This window comes from Trachemys scripta, chromosome 3 (assembly GCF_013100865.1).
Source record: "Trachemys scripta elegans isolate TJP31775 chromosome 3, CAS_Tse_1.0, whole genome shotgun sequence".
Classification (NCBI taxonomy): domain Eukaryota; kingdom Metazoa; phylum Chordata; order Testudines; family Emydidae; genus Trachemys; species Trachemys scripta.
In genome coordinates, this window is record NC_048300.1 from 17803821 (window position 1) to 17826258 (window position 22438).

A 22438-nucleotide genomic window follows, 5' to 3' on the forward strand; every position below is an offset into this window, starting at 1 on the left:
CTAATCCTTTAATCATTCTCATGGTTCTTCTGTGAACCCTCTCTAATTTTTCAGCACCCTCTTTGAATTATGGACACGAGAACAGGACACCCTAATCCATCAGTGCTTGCACTGTGCCAAATACAGCAGTACAATAACCTCTCTACTCCTATTTGAGATACCCCTGTTTGAGGATCTGTCCCTTTAAATATTCCAGGGGCTCTGTATTCTCCCCACTTCCCAGTGCAAAGCCTCACTTTCATGTTGCTTTCAGTTTTGCAGCCAAAACAATAAAGCCACCATAGCATACAGCTGTGTTTCCATCAGCTCCTCCTGCGTCTATTTCCTTCTCGGCTGGAGCCAGAAATAGAACATTTGGCGATGAGGAATTTAAATCCCACCAGTGTCCAGTGCTCCCATTGCCTGACCAAGAAGATGAAAAAGTAAGCAAGTAACACTTATGAAATAAAAAGGGGATTAAGTTCACCTAGAGAGACAGGTGGTAGCTGGCAGATTGCTACTCCATTTTGCTGCTGGGACAATGTGAACCAGACAGTTAGAGAGAGGGAAGTAAACAAATAAAGACGGAACAAAGGGTAAGAGTTCTGCAACTACTGTCAGAACTTTTTAAACGGAGGAGTGAAGCGGAAGCAAGCAGCCATCTTGACTGACCTTGTGCAAGCAGGCAGGTCTATAGCCAGCAGAGGGAGTCCAAATTCAGCCAAAGGAGTGTGTAAGCACACAGCCAGCAGAGTGTGATAGAGCACAGATAGTGCAGTAACAAAAAAGAATTTCCCTGTGGAAAAGGTGTCCAGGAGGTGTGAAGTCGAACAGGAGAGCAGACAAATGGCATCTTTTGTGGGCAGTGTTGGTGAGTTTGATGAAAACGGCGAATCATGGGTGATCTATCCCAAATGTTTTGAGCAAATGGTAGCTTGCAACTCTATTCCAGATGGAGTTTCAACCTTGCTGACAGTGATGGGTCTGAAGGCAATATGGACTGCTGCACGTCCCATTGTCTCCAGCTGTGCCTGGAACTGCTACATATGCTGCAATTACTGCAGCGATGTAGGAGAATTTTTCTCCTACTCCATCCATGATAGCAGACTATTGGTGCCATCAGCAATATCAGGGGAGTGGAGAGTCAGTAGCACAGTTTGTTGTTGCTTTAAGGAAGTTGTCAAAGCATTGTCAGTTTGAACAAACATTAAGTGATGCGCTGCGTGACCATTTAGTCTCTGGATTATGCATTGACCAGGTCTGGAAGAAGTTATTGACTGTATCAGCATCTACATTCAAGAAGGCTGTTGAAGTAGCAATTGCAATGGAGCCTGCAGAGAAGGATTCTCTGGAATTTATTGTGAACTGAGAAGTTCACCTCCTGAATTGCTGTGACAGAAGACCATGGGAATGTAAGGAATTTCTGTGGGGCCATTGTGCAAAAACTACACACTCGGAGAAGGATTCCTGGGAACATCAGATTATTTGCAGAAAGGACACATCATTGCAACCTGTCACACAATTCAGCAACCAGCAACACAGAGTAACTGTATATCCAAGAAGACACCTGTGTAAACTGAAGCTAAGAAAAGATGGAAGTCGGGAATTCCTAATGTGCAAAGAGACAAGAGCTCTCGTGATACTGACAAAGACCTAGCACTACACATGCTATCAGAAGCTGGAGTCAGAGATGGCATCTGAGTTACACCCTTGGTCGAAGAAGTTCCTACAAGAAAGGAGCTTGATACTGGAGCTGCTGTTTCACTGATTTCTGAATCTACCTATCACCAGACTTTGTCACAAGTTCCCTTGGAACACAAGAAACATGGCTTTGAAGACTTATACTGGAGAAAAGTTAGTCCTAAAAGGGATACTCCAGTTGAAAGTTCAAGTACGCCTGATTATTAGGCAGATCTTGGTTTGAAAAGCTCAAAGTGAATTGGACTGAGATCAAGGCGATCATGAAAGCACCTCAAAATCTTAAATAAATACTGGACAGACACTCCAAAGTGTTTGAAAAAGAACTTGGACAGATAAGCAATGTGTCAGTGAAGCTCACTGTTAAGTCTGACAGCCAGTCAAACTATTGCAAGCCCAGAGATGTGCCTTAAGCTCTGATGCCTCAAAGGAAGCAGATTTGGACCGTTCAGTGAACATCGGAGTCTTGTCACCGGTTTCACACACTGAGTGGGCTATATCCATTGTACCAGTGATCAAGAAGGATGGATCAGTCTGAATTTGTGGAGGTGTCAAAGTGACACAGAATCCAGTTTTATTGCAGACCACTATCTGCTATCTCACATTGAAAATGTATTTGTTACTGTTAGTGGTGGGCAGTGTTTTAGTACATTGGATTTGCTGAATGCATACCTACAAATGGAGATTGATCTGGCATCTCACAAATATCCCACCATCAACATGCAAAAAGGCTTATTTTGTTACAAGAGGTTGCCATTTGATACCTGCCCTATTCTAGAAAGCCATGGATGAGATTTTGAAGGGACTGAACAAAGTTCATTGCTATTTGGATGACATCCTTGTTACTGGAAAGGATCAAGAGCATCATCTTCAAAATTTGGGTGCTCTCTTGCAATGTTTGGAAGACCCTGGACTGAGAGTACATCAAGACAAACATGAGTGGCTTAAGAAAATTGCCAGAGAGAGAGAGCAGTTTTTCAAGCGCCACGACCAGAGAATGTGTCACAGTTACGTTCATTCTTAGGATTGCTTAACAACTATGTTACATTTCTGCCTAATCTGGTGGCAGTATTAGCACCTACATGAACTGTTACAAGCAAATTAAAAATGGAAATGGACTGAAGAGTGTGAGTATGCATTTAAGGAAACAAAGAAACTGTTGACACCAGCCGAAGTTCTTACGCAGTTTGATGCTTTACTACAATTGCAATTGTTTGTGATGTTTCACCATATGGAGTGGGTGCAATTCTTTCCCAAGGTTTTTCCTAATGGCATGGAGAAGCCATTTGCCATTGCATCCCGAATACTCACTACTCCTGAGAAGAACTATGCGCACATAGAGCAAGAAGCTCTCATCATTCTCTTTGGAATTTGGAAATTCCATCCCTCTTTTGTACAGTAGGCATTTTACCTTGCTGATGGATCATCGCCTGTTTCTTTCAATTTTTGGACCAAAACATGGAATTCCATCATTAGCTGATGCTTGTATGCAACAATGGGCATTGCTATTTCCTGCTCATTCCTATACTATTCAATTCTGTAAAGGGACTTGGGCATAGCAATGCTGATGAACTGTTGCACCAGCCATGCCCAAGTTCTCATCAACCCAAAGAAACTTCAGATGAAGTTCTATCTCAATTTAATGTATAGATTGCTGATCACTAGCACAGATGTCAACAAAGAAACCGCTAAGGATGATGTGCTTTTTCTTGTGAAGCGGATGGTACTACAGGGTACAGGGTTGGATCAAAAGGATCCCCAATTTACACAGTTCATGTCACATCCATGTGAATTATCTGGGAATCATGGTTGCATCTTATGGGGAATGTGAGTGATCATTCCAAAATCACTTCAATCTCAGGTTTTGGAGGCTATTCCTGAAGGTCATTTTGGCATTGTATGGATGAAGGACGTAGCCCAGAGTTGTCTGGTGGCCAGGGACTGACAAAGACATTGAGAGGAAAGTGAAGTGTTATACTACGCGTCAGCAAATTCAGCATGATCCTGGCCCAGCTCGTCTACACGTTTGGTTGTGGCCTCAGAATCTTTGTGTATTTTGCTGGACCTTTAGAAGGCTATATGTGTTGGGTTGTACTTGACACCTGTTCAAAATGGCCAGAAGTTTTCAGAATAAATTCTACTACAGCTACCAAGACCATTGGTCATCTTCGTACGTTGTTTAGCCAGTTTGGTTTATTGTTACAATTGGTGAGTTACAAAGGACCTCATTTCTGTTCTGAAGAATTTCAGAGGTTCTTAGCTTTAAATGGAATTCAGCACATATACTCAGCTCCTTACCATCCTGCTACAAGTAGACTAGTGGAATGCTTTGTGCAAACATTTAACCATGCCTTAAAAGCTAACATGTCTATTCTGAGTCATCAGCAGTAATTGGACAATTTTTACATACCTTTTGGGTCCTGCTAGCTCCTGATATTGCCTTACATGTAGCCAAATCCAAAGCTATGCAAATTGATTGACAACATGAGACTTGTCATCATTCTTTTCAAGTTGCAGACTTATTGTGGATTCACAACCACTGTTGTGGAGTGAAATGGGCACCTGGTGAACTTGTAAAATGCATGAGACTTGTTTGTTTTGTGGTAAAACTATCCAATGGTATTGTATGGAAGTGACATATGGACCAGTTGCAGCCTCAACTAATACCAGAATCTGGGGATGTTCCAGTAGGACCTTTCTGTTCCTTCAATCAAGCCTCCTTCCATTACAATTTTGATGACTTGGTGGAAGAAACTGTGGTACCAGATCCAGCTGATTCCTTACCACCAACTGTTCCTGTGTTCAGTACACTGCCATCACACCATTACCACATTATCCCAAGAGAGTGTGAAATCCAGTTGTGCAGCTGAACCTATACATTGTTTGATTACTGAGTTGCTATTCCAGGGCAGAATAACCCCTTGCAATTTATGAGTCTGTAGTACTCCAGTTGCAGCTTTTAGTTAGGTTATAAACTGTGTCATGTTAGTCATGTAAACAATAATGTGTATGTTTGGAAAGGTTTTTAAAGTAGGGTGGAGGCATGTGATGTCCTGCCCTTTAAATGTTCAGGGGGCTCTGTGCTCTCCCAGTGCAAAGTCTCACTTTCGTGTTACTTTTAGTTTTGCAGCCAGAACAATAAAGCCACCACAGCAGACAGCTGTGTTTCCATCAGTTCCCTCTGTGTCTGTCTGTCTCCTCCTCTGCTGGCTCCAGAAATATAACACCCTCTTTATGCATCCAAGGATCGCATTAGTCCTTTTGGCCACAGCGTCACACTGGGAACTCATGTTCAGTTGATTATCCACCACAATGCCCAAATCTTTTTCAGAGTCACTACTTCCCAGGATAGAGTAAGTATGGCCTACATTATTTGTTCCTAAATATATACATTTACATTTAGTCATATTCAAATGTATGTTGTTTGCGTGCACCCAATTTACCAAGTGATCCAGGTATCAGTGCTCTGTATCAGTGTATTTCATTATTTGCCACTTCTCCAGTTTTTTTGTGTTATCTGCAAACTTTATCAGTGATGATTTTGTTTTCGTCCAGTCATTAATAAAAATGTTAAACTGCATAGGGCCAAGAACTTATTCCTGTTGACCCCATGTGACCTCGCTGGAAATACATCTGCCTGATGATGATTCCCAGTTTACAATTGTATTTTGAGACCTATCAGACAGTTTTTAGTCCATTTTATGTGTGCCATGTTAATTTTATATTTGATTTAAAAAAAATTAAATTGTCATGTGGTACCAAGTCAAATGCCTTACAGAGGTCTATTACATCAGCACTATTATCTATAACATTTAAACTTGTAATCTCATAAAAAAAAAGATATCAATAGCTTTGTGTAGTTTGAAAGCTTGTATCTTCCACCAACAGAAGCTGGTCCAGTAAAAGATCTTACTTACCTTCTTTGTCTCTAGCACATTAGTTTGACAGGATCGATTTCCCATAAACCCATGTTGATTGACATTAATTATATTATATTATATTATATTATATTATATTATATTATATTATATATGATAACTATATTACCTTCCTTTAATTCTTTATTAATTGAGTCCCTATCAGCCACTCCATTATCTTTCCTGGGATCAAAGTCAGACTGACAAGCCTGTAATTACCTGAGTCATCCTGTTTATCCTTTTAGAATATTGTCAAAACATTAGCTTTCTTGCAGTCTTCTGGAACTTCACCATTAATGGTCTACTAAGCTCCTCAGCCAGCTCTTTAAAAACTCTTGGACGCAAGAAATCTGGACCTGCTGATTTTAAAATGTCTATCTTTAGTAACTGCCATTTAACATCATGATACCAGTAGAATAGAAAAAGTGTTCTCATTCTCATATGAGGAGAGTACATCATCTTTTTTCCCAAACATAGAACAGAAATATTTATTGAACATAATTTTACCATTTCCATCTAGTGATGGACCAATACCATTGTCAGGATTCTCTTTGTTCCTCATATAAAAACTCATCCTTAAAAACGCCTACATTTCAATTGCCAAGAAGGCTCTATTCTTTCATAACTGCAACCATTCATACATGCTCTTCTGCTGTTCGTTGCAAGTGTTTTCCTTTTGGACTTGTGTCTATTGAGACCCTAATATAACTTTTTTTCTTGTCTTACCAAAACACCACCAGTATTCTGTCCAGAACTGTTAACTTTTGGGTTCATTTTGGATCCCCTAAAGCTTGAGATATTTAATAAAGTTCAGATTTGATTCTGACTCAGTTGATCAATGCTATCACCAACATTTCTTTTAAAAGGCAAGGTTTGAATTTATAGCACTCCAGATGTTAGCGAAATGAACATAAAAGTGCAGATGCCTTATAGTCAGGCAAATTGTCCACATGTATGCAAATGGGTGATTAGTTTATGTGAATTGGCTTTAAAAAAAAGGGGTGGGAGTGAAGATGCTTAAATAATCCTCTTTATTCTTGGGGGGCTCAGCTGTTAGAATTGGTGGAAGTTGTAATTGTGATGACCTGGGCAAATAATGTCCCAGGTAAATATGGTAAATTGTACATGATTAAAGCTATTGCTGGCTTGTTATTTAACTCAATATTCTCGAGAATATCATCAAAGTGACATAATTCATTCATACCCCCTATGTTATGGACCATGTTGATCAAACTTCTTCTTGCACAGCAGTATTTGGATTATTCTGCAAACCATCTTCATGTCTGGCCAGGGGCATCATCTGCATAGCAGTGATCTCAGCTAATGATAAAAAGACATGGATATGTGTGTATAAATGTACAGGTTTTAAGTAAGTACATGTGGTACTTGCTTGTATATTTTAAATGTAAGCATAGAGAAGCATTTTCTTTTGATAATATGGCGTAAAAATACACCAATTCCCCACGTCACACATGCTTACAAATGGAGAATTATCCTATACCTTCCTCTCTGAATACTGTCTAGGAGCAGCTTGTCCTCATGGAACCTTTAACAGTATGCAAGAAAGCTTCCCCAAGGCCTGAAGTACCAAGAGGAAGCGGCTCAATATAAATCCATCGTTGGAGGTCCTCACTCACAATCAATCAGTACAAAATTGCACGCAGGTAAGGGAACTGCTCTGATGATATGTCTAGAGTAATAGATCTTAATACAATTATTTACCATCCACTGGTTGCTAATGAAAAGCTTTGATCATTCTAAATTTACATACTGTACATTACTTTGATCTCTTTATATCCCTTTATGCTATTGGAGTACTAGTCCTAGCTTGCCATAAGGTTTAAGAGAACAGGAGGACAGGGTTGTGTAATTTTTGGTGGTGCCCCGAACGGGTTCAAGTCCCTTCCCCCACCCACACCTGCCTTATAAGCTGATATTTAAAAAAAAAATGTAAAAATGAACTGGAAACAGCAAGCATTTAATAGTTTCCCTATACTGCACAATGTGTGTGTGTGTGGGGGGGATGTTGAGGGCTCCAACTGGGTGTGAGGGCTGTGGGGTGGGTCTGGGGATGAGGGGTTTGCAGAGTGGGAGGGGGCTCAGGGCTAGGGCAGAAGGTTGAGGTGCGGGGGTGAGGGCTGTGGGACAGGACTGAGGGGTTCAGGAGGGGCTCAGGGCTGGGACAGAGGGTTGGGATGCAGGGGGGGGTGGACTCTGGCTGGGAGTGCGGGCTCTGGAGTGGGGCCGGGGCTGAGGGGTTTAGGGTGCAGGAAGGCTGCCCCAGGGCTGGGGCCAGAGAGGAGGACTCCCCCCAGCCCTCCCCCCCGGCAGCACACTCACCCCACACCACTGTCACTGCACGTGCTCCTAGGGCCCTTCTCAGGTCCAAGGGGTTACACTTGCCCAGAGCAAGAAATTCTCATTCAAAAACAAGGGCGACAAGAGTTCAGAGGGAAAACTATCAACAAACTTTTCCCCGCCCTCAACTCCGGAGAGAGATTACGGGGGGAATGGGGGGGAAGAGACTTCACGCTGCACCCCGGGAGAAGCCCTGAAAGGAGCTGCTCACGTGCAGGAGGTGCAGCGGGAAATCCTGCTGGCCATGGGGCAGCTGGAGGCTACATTGCACCAACGGAGACAGAGGAGAAAGAAGCTGGCTCAGTGGGAGGAGGAGAAGTGGTGAAGTTGTTTGCAGCGAGGAGACAGGAAAACAGCCCGAGTTTCTCCCCACAAAGTGGAGATGGGGAGGAGGAAGTGTGGGGTTCGGAGTGCCCTGGCTACAACCACAAAGAAGGGAAACTAGCAAAAGAAATGCGGAGGAGAGGAAGGGAAAGAAAAAGCCCAAGGCAGGCTGAGCTGCTGCAGTTGCTCCTCCTCTGAACCTCCACCCGAAAGCCTCAGCTGCTCCCTTTTGTAGCCACCAGCGGCCGGCGAGGGAGCGCAGCACAGAGCGGCAGGGCAGCTCCCCGCTGCCCAGGGTGTAGGCAGGGACACTTCAGGAGAGGTGCGCAGGGCGGCAGGTGGAGCTGGGAGAGAGACCTGGCCGCAAACATTGGTGGAGCTGGGCCCCTGTTCCCTGAATATTGAGGGAGCATGTGCACCACAGGCCTATATAACTCACCGCCCCTGTAAGAGAACTGATATGGTCCAAACAATCTCTTACTAAATAACTTGTTTGGACCTGCGTGCAAGGTCCACGTCTCTAAATAACATGAAGGACTTTAGATCATTTTAAATGAACTGGTCCCGGTGGATCACTTTGGTAGGCAATACACAAAGGATTACCACACAATGTAATTTACATTCATGTTAATAAGAATTACTTGGACAAATTCTCTGATTAGCAATGAGATAAGAAACCCTTGCTTTTTACATAAATCTCATCATGTAATACTGTAACATTGTTAACAAGTTATTAAGGAGATAATAAAAATGTTTGACAAATGTATTTGTATTTCTACACTTGTTAAATAGGGATGTAGAAAAACCACATCGTAAACCCCATTAAAAACACAGCAATATATAACCCTAATTTACAAAAGTGAGCTTTTACTAGGGTAGGTAAGGCTGTAAGTACAAACCAAGTTATACAACTCACCCCTTAGAAAAAAACATCTTACAGGAGTTTACGCTAGCAGTTTACATCTTAGATTGTGTTTAGTTCTCCACATCTGCAGAAATTATACATTGGGTTTTATACTTTTCCCAGACAAAATTCACAATTCAAACATGGCTCCGTGCTAAAGGATTTTTGGCTCCCTAGCTAAGGAAAAGTTTTAGGCGCCAAAGTTTGTAACCATCATTGTTTCTAGAGAAGGTTTATGTGTGGACTATGGATTAAAGCATTTTATTACATGCTGGCTGGGTTTTATTATCTGAATAGATGTTATATCCTAAGCAGGTCAACTACCAAAGATTTAACTGCATGAAGAATGGGAAACAGCATTTATTCATGTGGTAGGTTTGTCATATGATATTGCTGCTACGCTTCACTCCCAGCCAAACACTGAATGGAGAGTAGGGTACATGGTATCCAAAATCAACAGCTAAACTAATCCCACTCGTTACATTCTTTGTTTCAATAGATGCAAGGGTTGGTTTAAAAGACATAAATCTAGTCAGCAGTTGTGATGATGAGAACTCAGTGCATTCTCAGCTGGTCACAAACCTCGGAGACTCTGAACATGTTACAAATAGAAATGGGCTGAACATGTCTGAAATAGCTGGAATAGTGGTGAACGTTGGGCATTTGCTGGCTTGTAAGCAATGTGGGCACCCATTCTCCTCCATTTATATCCGTTTTCCAGAATGTATTTGAACTGAACTGGTTTGGATTGAATCAGTAAATCAGAGGGAAAGCAGAGAATTGACAGATTCAAATTAGCAAGAGCTCAGTCTTCCAATGACTGAGGTTTCTGTCTATATTTTAATGTAGCCATAATATAGTGCCTATGTGATGAATATAGCATTTAGACTTATCTTTCCTGGGTTCAGCTGCTTATATGTAGAAAAATCTAAAATATGTAAGCTGCTGAACCCAGGGAAGGTAAGTCTAAATACTGTTTTCATCCATATACATAAAATATAACATTTTCAATTGTATTTGTTCTGCCTCTTGGCTTGAGCTCATTTTAATACCCTCCATTAGAAATAGGGGTTGACATATGATTCTCCACTGAGGATATCTTGTGTCTGGGTCCCAAAAGTTTTATCCTGGACATAAATAGCTTCACATCCCTGATTAGCTTAGAAGATACCAAGCCATAGTCCATTGATGGCCTTAAATATTAGGCCTCTGAACTGGAGCTAGTAGCAAATGAGAAGCCAGATGAGGATCCAGACTGCCGGTCAGATATGTTATCAGTGGGTTTTTCTCCAACACTCTACAAATCTGAACACTTTGGGCCTGATCCTTGGCTGTAATCATTGACTTCAATTGAGCTATGATGATTTACACCAGTAGAGAATCTACCCCAGTGCACTTTTTAAGAGAGGAAATCTCAAAAGTGATATAAACTCAGATAAGAAATAATGTTCTGCATTAATACGAGCATTGCAAAAGAGAGGATTTAGCTGCTGGAGCCCACACTTGAGAAGAAACTTCTTCATGCAAGACCAGATCTTTGAGGAAGACCCAACTCAGCCAAAGTAATTTTGGTAAGAATGAATGTATAATCGCAAACAGAATATACCCAGGATTTTATTAGTGTTTCCAATTTGAACTTATCATAAAGACTTGGAGGTTTGTGTATGTGGCAAGAGACGGAATTAAACACTTCCAGATTATTAGACCCATTCTACTCTGAAATAAAATATCTGAAGCCCTCTGTGTGTCTGAGCTGGTGTCTTTTTTGGAGAGAAATGTGTCAATGGGGCTGCTTGGAACAGTTAAGGGCTAGTATGGGATATTAAGATATATGAAATGTGAGCTGATGAGAGAATGAAGGGCAAAGAGACCAATGAATGGAACTGGAAGAGTGCTAGTGGAGTTTGAGTGGGAGAGAAAGAGAAAGTTGGTATAGTATTACTGTATGTTTATTGACCCAAATAGCCACTAAACCACTTGTTTTACAATAAAATTATTGTTTTCACAGGGACCAAGTTTGTGAGATCTATATGGCTGTAGAACAGTTCTCAAAGGAAGTGGGGGGAAAGCTATTATCTTATTGATTTAAAGTTGGATTGGGCAAAGCAGTGGAAAATACTCCATAGGGAATAATCATACATTAGGAGGAGGATGGAATAGGTTACATAACAGCAATCTAATTTTTATGATAGTGAATGATTTTATTGTATTTTTTGTTATTTGTATTACCATAGCATCTATAAACCCTAATTTTATGATTAAGTCCTCTATGATTTACTTATTACATCTAAACCTGGGATGACACCATTGATAAATTCAGTTTGGTAACATTTTTGCCTACTTTTTCAGCAAAATAGACATGCATGTTCTTGCCTAATTTGTGCACATAATTACCATGATTGCATGCTTAAATCAGACACACAACTGCTCACATTTTTCTCAAAATATAAGCCTTTATTTTTAGCATTTAACTTTCTACCAAATATATAATGTTCTGCATCATTATATTATAGTATATTTTAGTACCCTTTGCAAAAAAAGGCACAGAATTGGCATAATCCAGGTATTACTGCTTTGTGATGAAACAGGAAAATGTATATATGAATTTATAAGGATGCATGAAACTACCTGTATAAGTTTTAATAAATACAAATGCACATAAGAACTATATTTTAAGTAATTATACTGTGAAACAAAGCTAGTTAAATTCTTTAATACTAGTTATCAAAGGACACTGATTAGCTGTCTTGTGTAGTGTGTGATAAGATAAAAATTTAAATTGCAGCTTTGCACAAAAACCAATATAGATGCATTTTCACTAGGTGTTAGCCCCCCAAAGGCCTAAATCCTTGTCATACAAACAGACCTCTTAGCTATGCTATGGCTAGTTCTGTATCAAGTACGCTATATTAGTATCCCGGATCAAAACTCCCTTCAGGCAGCACGAGGGCAACACTCGTCCAAAGGTAAGAGCATCTACACCTTTCCAGGGACAGGCCCATCATAGCAGTGCCCCTGATTTAGAGCCTGTATGTATTTTTGTATGTACTGAGCTAGGGTGTCTCATGTGTTTGATCTGTGCTGAGCTAGTTAACTCTTTTTATTCCATACCACCAATTTAAATGTATTGATAGTTTTTCTCAGGCTGTAATACACTGCATTAAGACACAGCCTGTAGTAGGAGTCACTGCAGAGCCACATTGCCCCAGTGTTAGCACAGCCACACTCAGGGCTGGCCTGCTCTACGAAATCTTACCAACAATTCTGGTAGCTTGGCACATTCAGATCTATTGCAAGAAAATGTTACATGGTGAAATGTAAAGTTGTATCTGCTTCTTGGGAGGTTAAGGAGGTAGTTCACTCATTCATGGCATCAGGCATCAAACATGGAAGAGAATGTGGCATGGAATGAGCAACCACTTCATTGCAACAGATACTTAGTGTTTTTCAAAGACCAATTGGTAGGTGCTAATGATTTGGTGTAGCAACATGGATTAAAATTTAAAAAATATTGTCTATGCTTGGCTATCAATTTACACAGCTCATATCACTTTAGTGTCTTTGGTTATGTCTATGAAGCAGCTGGGAGGGCACTTCTCAGGCCTGGTCTACACTACAAACTTAAGTCAACATAAGCCACATTAAGTCTATCCAATAATCATAGAATATCAGGGTTGGAAGGGACCTCAGGCGGTCATCTAGTCCAACCCCCTGCTCAAAGCAGGACCAATCCCCAGACAGATTTTTGCTGCAGATCCCTAAATGGCCCCCTCAAGTATTGAACTCACAACCCTGGGTTTAGCAGACCAATGCTCAAACCACTGATATGTGTCTACACTACCGAGTCCCTTCCGCCAACCTAAGTGGTCTGTAAAGTCGACTTCTGTACTCCACCTCCATGAGAGGCATAGCGCTTGATTCGACATCCATGGGTCGACATGGGGATAGTGTAGACACTGCACTATGTAATTGGAATGAATTGGCCTCCAGGAGGTGTCCCACAGTGCTTCACTCTGACCGCTCCAGAGAGCACTTTCAACTCCACTGCATGTCAGCCAGGTACACAGGAAACAGCTGCTCCCCTGTTAAAGCCCCTGGAACTTTTGAATGTTCATTTCCTGTATGATCAGCATGGAGAGCTCGCCAGCCCAGCTGATTATGAAAACTCGAGGCTGCAAACATGCTCCAGCATGGAATACACAGGAGGTGGAGGATCTTATTGTTGTGTGGGGAGAAGAGTCTGTGCAGGCAGAGCTCCGATCCAGCAGAAGAAATACTGACATCTATGCCAAGATTGCATGGGATATGGGGGAGAAGGGCTACACCAGGGACATGCAACAGTGCCGCGTGAAAATAAAGGGGCTTCGGTAAGTGTACCAGAAGACAAGGGAGGCAAATGGTCATTCTGGTTCTGCCCCACAGACATGCAGCTTTGATGAGGAGCTGCATGCAATTCTCGGCGGTGACCCCACCACTTCCCCAAAATGCTCCGTGGATACCTCCCAGGAGCCCTGGGCAACTTTGAGCAACAACAAGGAGGACATTGTTGATGAGGAAGAGGAGGAGGAGGAGAATGTGAGGCAGGCAAGCAGAGGATCCGTTCTCCTTGACAGCCAAGAACTGTTTTTAACCCTGGAGCCCATCCCTTCACAGGACCAGTTGGTGGCGGAGCGTGATGCCGGGAGAAGCACCTTTGGTAAGTACACATTGCCAATCAAACTGTAGGGGTTACATGCTATTATTTTTTATGTTTAATCTGAACAAAAAAGTAGGTGTAGTGGGTGTCACTGGCCATTCCAGCTACACAGAGGGTGCTCTCAGAAAAAGACTGTTTATGTTCATGGGGATGGCCTGGGAATCCTCCATGGAGATCTCTAGGAAGCTTTCATGGCAGTACCCTGCAATCCTTTGCAAAAGGTTTCCGGGAAGGGCTGCCTTATTTCGTCCACCACGGTAGGATATTTTCCTGCGCCATTTGAGTATTAACTCTGCTGGCATCATTGCAGCACAAAGTATTGCATCATAAGGACCAGGTCTCTACCCAGACACTTGCAGCATCTGCTCCCTTGCTGCCTCTGTTACTCTCAGGAGAGTGATATTGCATAGGGTCACCTGGGGAAACAGGGGAAGTTTTCAATGCTAGCCCTTAAACCACAAACAATTCAACAAGTAATCTGCCCCCTGTTTGGTGAAATCTGGGTCACACAACCACGCTTTCCCAAATGTGCCGTGGTTATTGTTAGAAGGGATCACTGTGTATTGCAAGCAGCATTAAAAAGGTGGGGAGGGGTGGCTTCTTCCAGTTTGTCTCCCTTTCCCCCCCAGCCCGGTGCCGCTTTTGTAAAAAACAAACTATTTGGGGGGCTTTAAACTGGTGCCTTTCCTCAAGCACCATCCAAGTTGCTAGGGAAAGGGGGGCTTTTCTCAAGTTCCAACCTGTGATCCCAAGGATGTCTTCACACAAGGAGCAGCACAAGACATCTCGCTCATGCCTCGTGGCCTTACTCACCATGGCTGGAGAAGCAAACCGACTCTTGCAATAGCCTGCAGTTGTGATTATGTTGTGGCTTGCAGTGAAGTGTATTGAGGGATTTTTTTTTTAATTAAAAAATGTAACCTTGCACCAGAAACAATGTATGCACTGTCAATGCTACCCTTGTGCTTTGCATTCCTTGCAGCTGAAACCTTGTCCATCGGTGCACACCGGGACAGAGACTTTCCCATATTAGAAGGTGGAAAAAGAAGTCTCTGGAGAACATGTTTAATGAGTTAATGCATGCCTCCGAGAATGACAAGACGGTGCCCAGAGCATGGAGGAGTACACTGTCCGAGAACCTGGACATAGACAGGGAGGACAGGAGAACATGCAGGGAACAAGAGCGTGCCACACAGGAAGAGATGTTATGGATTATGAAGGAGCAGTCCAGACATGTTGAGTTCAAGAAACGCAGCTGGATACTAGAATCCCTCTGCAGTCTATGCTAAACCTGCTGCCATCATCGCCCAGTTCTACATCCTCCTCCCCCAAACGTCCTATGAGGCGGGGGGAGGTAGAGTGGAGTTCGGTATTCCTTGCACTCAACACCAGGGGAGGGTACAAGCACCAGAAGGCGCCCATTCCCACACCTTTGATTGTCATTGCAGAACATCTGTAAGTAAGCTTTCCTTGTTTCTCCCTCCACAGTGTTATCAGCCCTTTTGCCCCAGGTTATCTTACTTTTCTTTGCTGTCTCTGTGTGTCTGCGTGCATGATAAAACTTAACAGATTGGGTAGAAAAGGCTCTTTATTCATTCAACACATGGTGGCTAGTGGGGGTGGAGTTTACAGGGAAGAAAATGCAATGCAGGGGACAGTTTGGTAAGGAACAATACAGATAAGTGTTACATTACTCTGGCTCATTGCTGAAACTGGTTTTCAAAGCCTCATGGAATTGCAGAGCCCCTTGATGTGCTCTTCTTATTGCCCTGATGTCTGGCTGCTCAAAATTGGCTGTGAGGCGATCTGCCTCAACAGGTATTATGGAGCACACAGAAGGCAGCAATAACAATGGGGATATTCTTTTCACTGAGATCTAACCTAGTAAGCAAACAACACCAGCAACCTTTTAAACATCCAAAGGCAAATTCTACCACCATTCTGCATTTGCTGAGCCTATGGTTGAACCGGTCCTTATTGCTGTCCAGGCTTCCTGTGTATGGCTTTATGAGCCATGGGAGCAAGGGGTAGGCTGGGTCTCCCAGGATCACGATTGGCATTTCAACATCACCAATGGTTATTTTGCAGTCTGGAAAGAAAGTCCCTGCTTGCAGATTTCTGAACAGACTTGTGTTGCTAAAGATGCGGGCATTATGTACCTTTCCTGACCATCCCACATTGATGTTGGTGAAATGGCCCTTGTCATCCACCAGCACTTGCAACACTCTCAATACCCATTTCAGTTTACATACTCTTTGGCAAGATAGTGCCAAGATAGGGATATGCGTTCTGTCTATTGCCCCACCACAGTTAGGGAACTCCATCGCGACAAAACCATCCACTGTGTCCTGAACGTTTCCCAGAGTCACTACCCTTCCTAGGAGAAGTCTCTTGATGGCCCTGCAAACTTGGATCAAAGCAAATCCCACTGTAGATTTACCCACTCTAAATTGATGCCCCACTGACCGGCAGCAGTCTGGTGCTGCAAGCTTCCACCGAGCTATTCCCACTCGCTTCTACACTGTCAGAGCAGCTCTCATTTTAGTATAGCTGTGCTTCAGGGCTGGAGAAAGCTCTTCACACAGTTCCTGGAAAGTGGCCTTACTCATTCAAAAGTTCTGCAGCCACTGCTTGCCATCCCATAGCCACATAACGATGCAGTCCCACCAGTCAGTGCTTGTTTCCCTGGGCCCAGAAAAGGCGCTCAGCCATGTCAAGGTGATGCATGATGGTTGCCAGCAACTGCGAATTGCTCTGCTCTGTGTCTTCCAGCAGGGCTGCTTGTAATGTATCACATTGTTCCGTGCGGCGGCTCCAGAATCGGCTGTGTAAATACTGCAGGATAAGGCATGAAGTGTTTGTAATGCTCACAACAACAGTGTATAGCTGAGTGGGGTCCATATTTATCATGCTATGGCATCCACGTGGGTAACCGAGGCTTATGAAAAAAAGGCGCAAAAAAGACTTGGCTTGTTTGCCGTTGATTTCAGGGAGGGACGGAGGGAAGGAGGAGGAAGGTAAGTGCAGCATGGGAGGCTAACGTCATGTTCCCATACTCACCCGTGCCAATGTTTTGGTCCCATAAGGCACTGGAAGCCCATTCCAAAGTTCCACTTGGTTATGTGCACTGTGGGATAGCTACCCACAGTGCAGTTCTGTGTGCATCAATGCAAGCCCTGCTAGTGAGGATACACTCCGCCAACACAATGAGCATAGTGTGGACATACAAGACTGACTTGCTTAAAACGGAGGCTCGATGTCGACTTACATGAAGTCAACTTAACTTTGCAGTGTAGTCATGGCCTCAGTTTGGGAAGGCAGATGTGCTAGCTCTGTTTGAGCTAGCATGCTAAAAATAGCAGTGTGGCAGAGGTGGCATGGGCTAGCCATCTGAATACAATCCCACCTGACACCCCTGCCCCCAGGGTGCGTACTTAGGTGGATGGCTTGAGTTGCTGCCTGTGCTGCCATGGCCACACTGTTATTTTTAGCATGCCAGGTCAAGCAGAGCTAATGCTTGTCTGTCTGTCTATGCGCTTCGAACCGCATAATAACAAATAGGTTCCCCTTCACAACACCACCGTAAGGCTGGGAAGTAGAGCTGGTAGCAAAAATAGTTGAAAAATTTCACTGGAATTTTAAAATAAATGATACACTCTTAAGTTGTTTTTCAGAAAATGTCAAAATTTCAACCTTTTGACCTTTTTTGATCATCAGAAGATTTCAACCCCTTTAATAGTCAGTCAAAAAACCTGAAGTGAAAAAATGACATTTTTAGGGGGCTGAGCAGTACGTATGAAGGTTCTATTTAAAATTTCAATGAAAAACTTCATCGAAAACTCAATCTGGACAAATTCAACCAGCTCTGTGGACCAGATCTCTGTGTAGGAGAAAGCTTTTTCAGCTGAATTAGATTCTGTCTGTTCTGCTGCACTATTAAGTTGGGGAAATGTTCTGTGGATGAGAGCGAGAGAGAGACTCCGGATCCCTAGACCCTCATCTAGGGGAAAGTGCACTCAGCTGTGAGCCAGGAGTTTTGGTCTCACCTCTGCTGCCAACTGCTTTCATTTCTGGGTATTTCAGTGTCCTAATTAATGAGCAAGGCCTTCTCTGCCCTAGAAGACTGTCAAGTATCACTTCACAAATAAGATAACAAAGAAGTTGTGCAAGGTCACCCCAAGAAAAGCTGTGAATAGAACCCAAGTCTCTTATATGCCACACCCAGTTCCTATCCACTCAGAATGAATGTGCCAAATATGTGCGTCTGAATCAGTCTGAATAAGACAACACCCACCCCCATGCAACTCTATTGATTTCAATGGAGTTACACCAGATATTATTTTTTGGCCCAATGCTTTTGATACTAACACTGAATATTCCACATCCAGAACTGGGTGAGGCTGGGGCAGACTCTGACTTACTACACCATGGATGTAAGTGCCACTACAAAGTTTAGCGTGAATTGCATTTTCATCTGCCTAATGCTTAGCTTCCTTTGCAGCACATGTAATGTTCCTTGTACGGGCAGACAAAGAAATATCACAGCAGAAGAGTAGTATTTTGAAGATCTTGCTAGATATTAAAAAAATGTGCTTCAGACTATTTTAAAAATAAAACTATTACTTTTTTAAATCTTTCAAAAAAGCCGTTCGTAAAACCCAGTTTCTGAAAGAGTTAAACATGGAGAGCAAAATTATGATCTGCGTTGCACTGAAATAACTTACACTGGAGTGAATGAGAATTTGGCCCCTAGAACCTCTATTTCCTGAGCGGCTGCACTGACAGAAGGTGGGGGGAAAGTAACCTATCCCATTTCTGTTTGAAAATATTTAGCTTGAGTGATGTGAAGATTTCAGTAGATCTGTGACAAGATCAAAGACTATAAATTATTTAACAGTGGTTCTACTTTTGTGGAATTATTTAAAGTATCATAATTGCAGCTCAGCTTCCCAGCCTTCATTTTCAAGTCTGGAATTCTGTTGGGAGCTATCATAATCACTCAAGAGTATAATATTACAGGCTGGGTATAAAAATATCTTTTTAATGACTAGCAAATTAGTGAAATGTCTTGACCTGAATCTAGACCAAACAGAAGACAGTGTTTTTATGAAGAAAAAAAACCTCCTAAATTGTCACCACATTGTTATTCTTGTTGAATTCTCCACTACTTAAAACGTCAGTTGATTAGATAAAATTTGTAACACTGTGCATCAATGCGAGTGATGAAGGGCTGTGTGTTATATAGCATCTTGCTATTTCTGCACTTTTGTTTTCCTTTGAATCTTAGCATGCACATTCTGCAACTGAAACTCAGAAAAATAAAAGGCTATTCATTACTTTTAATACCATGTGAACAAAGGAGATCACGAAAGATGTTGCAGGGACCTCTTCAACATGCTGGCTCTTAAAGAACAAAAGATTAACCTTTTGCATGGTCTCCACTTGGGCATCAAATAGTTTGTTATACATATTTCCCTGCCTGTTAAAACTTCTTTAACATCTGACCTAAATAAAATGGAATGGCAGACCAAATTTTCCCAGGCTGTATAACTATAAAATGTAATTCAAAATACTGCTGAGTTTCTGGTATAAAATAAGAGTCAAGATTTATTTTCCAGATTGTGAGCTGGGGTTTTCAAGGGAGCCTAAGGGACTTGGTCACCAGATCCTTACATTTAATATGATTCGAATGCTTAGGCCATAGTCACAAAATTCCCAGTGTAAAGGAAGATGGTTTTATAGAAACACGGGATTGGGTCTCTGCAGATGATGGTTTAGTTTCTGGCTCTTGGTCCCTGAGTTCCCCAATAGTAAAACAAAGATGATAATCTTTAGCTATTTAGATTGTAAGCATTTTGGGATGGGGACTATTTTTGAACAATGTCTATCACAATGGAGTTCTGATCGCGAAAGGAAACACAAAGGAATACAGTTAATCATAACAATAATAACAGCCGTGTAGGTAAATTTACTCCATCTAGTCTGCATATATTGGCAGAACAGCCCATAACGGAGATTGTAACCATTTGGGGGTAGAGTCCATCCTTTTTGTCCTGTGGTTGTACAGCACCTAACACGGTGAGGTCCTGATGTGCGACTGGGGTTCAAAGGTGCTGCTGCAATATAAATAATAATAGCCCAAAGAGAAACATGTGATGTGGGGGCAGAGCAAAGCCCTCAGTTGCAACTTCCTCCTCTTCAGAAATACAAAAAACATAATTAACTGTATTTACCATTAACTTCTGTGACCTCTTTTGATGCCCACACTTCAGAAAGGACCAATTGGAAAGGGACCAATTGAGCTGAGACCTGGAAAACCTGCCACATAGTGAGACTAAAGAAGCTCCATCTAGTTATTTTATCCAGGAAAAGGTTAACCAGAGTCTTGATCATGGTCTACAAGTATCTACAAGGGGAAGAGATTTCTGATCGAATAGAGACCAGTCTACTATCAGAAAAAGGCCTAACAAGATCCAACTGTTGGAAGCTGAAGCTAGACAAATTCAGACAGGAAAGAAAGTGCAGATTTTTAATGGGGGGGGGGGGGGGGATTATTGGACCAACTTACCTAGGTATGTGGTAGATTCTCCATCACTTGAAGTCTTTAAGTCAAGATTGCATGTCTTTTTAGAAGATAGTCTGTAGCTCAAACGAAAGTTATGGCCTCGGTGCAGAAATTACTGGGTGAGGTTCTTTGTCCTGTGTTATGCAGGAGGTCAGGCAGATCATATCAGTCCCTTCTGGTCTTAAAGTCTATGAATTGGGCTCAGTAGGAAGTGGAAACTTCAGTTGCAGAGTCCTCTACACTACTGTTTTATTGTCACCTTAACATTTATTTTCAGTAAGCCTGTCACAGTATGTAAGTAATCTTTAGAAAACTTCCAAAACGATGTATCTATTGCACAGAGCCGGGCCGGCTCCAGGCACGAGTGAACCAAGCAGGTGCTTGGGGCGGCCAATGAAAAGGGGCGGCACGTCCGGGTCTTCGGTGGCAATTCGGTGACGGGTCCCTCAGTCCCTCTCATAGGGAAGGACCCGCAGCCGAATTGCTGCCGAAGAATGAAGTGGCGCAGTAGAACTGCCGCCGAAGTACTGCCCATCGCGGCTTTATTTTTTCTTTTTTTTTTTCCGCTTCACTGCTTGGGGCAGCAAAAAAGCTGGAGCCGGCTCTGGCACAGAATCTAGATGATAAGTAGTGAAAGTTTTATGTAATATACATACTGGAGTTGGGTGCTCAACCCCTTAATCAAAAGTGAGAGCCTATCTGGCTAAAATCCTCTGACCCATAATGAACATGTACTCCATAGTCCTATCCTAAGCAGCTACATTTGAAACATACATTAAGGACCATTAGCAGAATTATTTGTAATCATTCCTTTAGAATCCCAGGATTAAATTCTAACCAGCAAAGCAAAATAGCTGCACAATATTTTTCCCTAATGCCTTTCTGTTTGTTTATTGTAGATCAATTGGACATTCAAGGATGAAATTGGTTTTCTTAGAGAATTAAAAAAAAATTAAAACTATTATAATGGTCTGTGGAAGGCTGATGGGCTAGACTGAGACTCAGCAGGCTCTATCCCTCTCTTTGTTCTTATCATTCCCCTCAGTGAGCTTCTTTGGGGAGGGGTGTGGGAGGAGTAAAAGGTCATTTCAGCATGGTGTTCTTGTCTGTTTATATAGACAAACAGACACTCTTGTGCAAATAGATGTCTGTGCCAATATCCTAATGTCACTGAAAACCTAAGGGCATGAGGTCCAAATACATACATTTGGCTTGGATTGACATGCTTCTTAGTGCCAACACATGCAATTGCAGTAACCATGTGGGGCAATATTGTTTTGTAACAGGTACTGAGTAGAACTCTTCAGTTTCCCCTCTTCTTAAACAAAATCCAGTATAGAAACTGACATCTATGTCCATATGGCGGAACCCTGTCAGCTGCACAATCCAGATGCCCAGCTGTTGGACTGTAGTTCCATCACTAGCTCTTCTGACAGACATGCATACGAGTATGAGGTAGGTTTAATTTGCTGGACTGTTTACACTGATGCCCTTTTTCTTTCTTTGTGTCTCCTGGCCCTTCCCCTATCTTATGTCTATGGATTCAGTAAAAAACAGTAGATTCTCTACGTTCTGTGTTCAGTAAAGGAAAAGAATGGTGGGGAATAGATTACAGCTATTTGCTTAAGTCTATAATAATTCAGAATGTTACAGGCTTGAGACACTGGTCAATGCCCACTCCTCCCTCAACAAAAAACATCCCACATAAAAGTAAATTGACAAAATTCCCTAAATGTCAAGTTTGGGAAAGAAACATAAAACTGGGTCAGACCAAAGGGGAAGCGATATGTCCAGCAAATCTGACGTACACAGAATTATAGTCTAAGCTCTAGAAACCCCGGGTTGGCATAAAAGGGTTAGGGTTTCTTTTTTCTCTCTTTTCCTATTTTCCAAGAGAGTGTTTGTGGTCTTGAAAGATACTGGCTGCATAGTCCTGTCGACCAAAATCTATGATGTATATACAGAACAGATCCTGGGCAGTGGCAATGCAGATTTCC

General features: G+C 42.3%; 1 long non-coding RNA gene across 1 annotated transcript; it reads left to right on the forward strand.

Moving 5' to 3' along the window:
* The first annotated feature begins 281 nt into the window (after nt 1-281).
* Nucleotides 282-21884, forward strand: LOC117874733. The gene is made up of 3 exons (XR_004645062.1): nt 282-422; nt 7119-7258; nt 21728-21884. It is a non-coding gene; the product is annotated as an uncharacterized LOC117874733 (long non-coding RNA).
* The last annotated feature ends 554 nt before the right edge of the window (nt 21885-22438 follow it).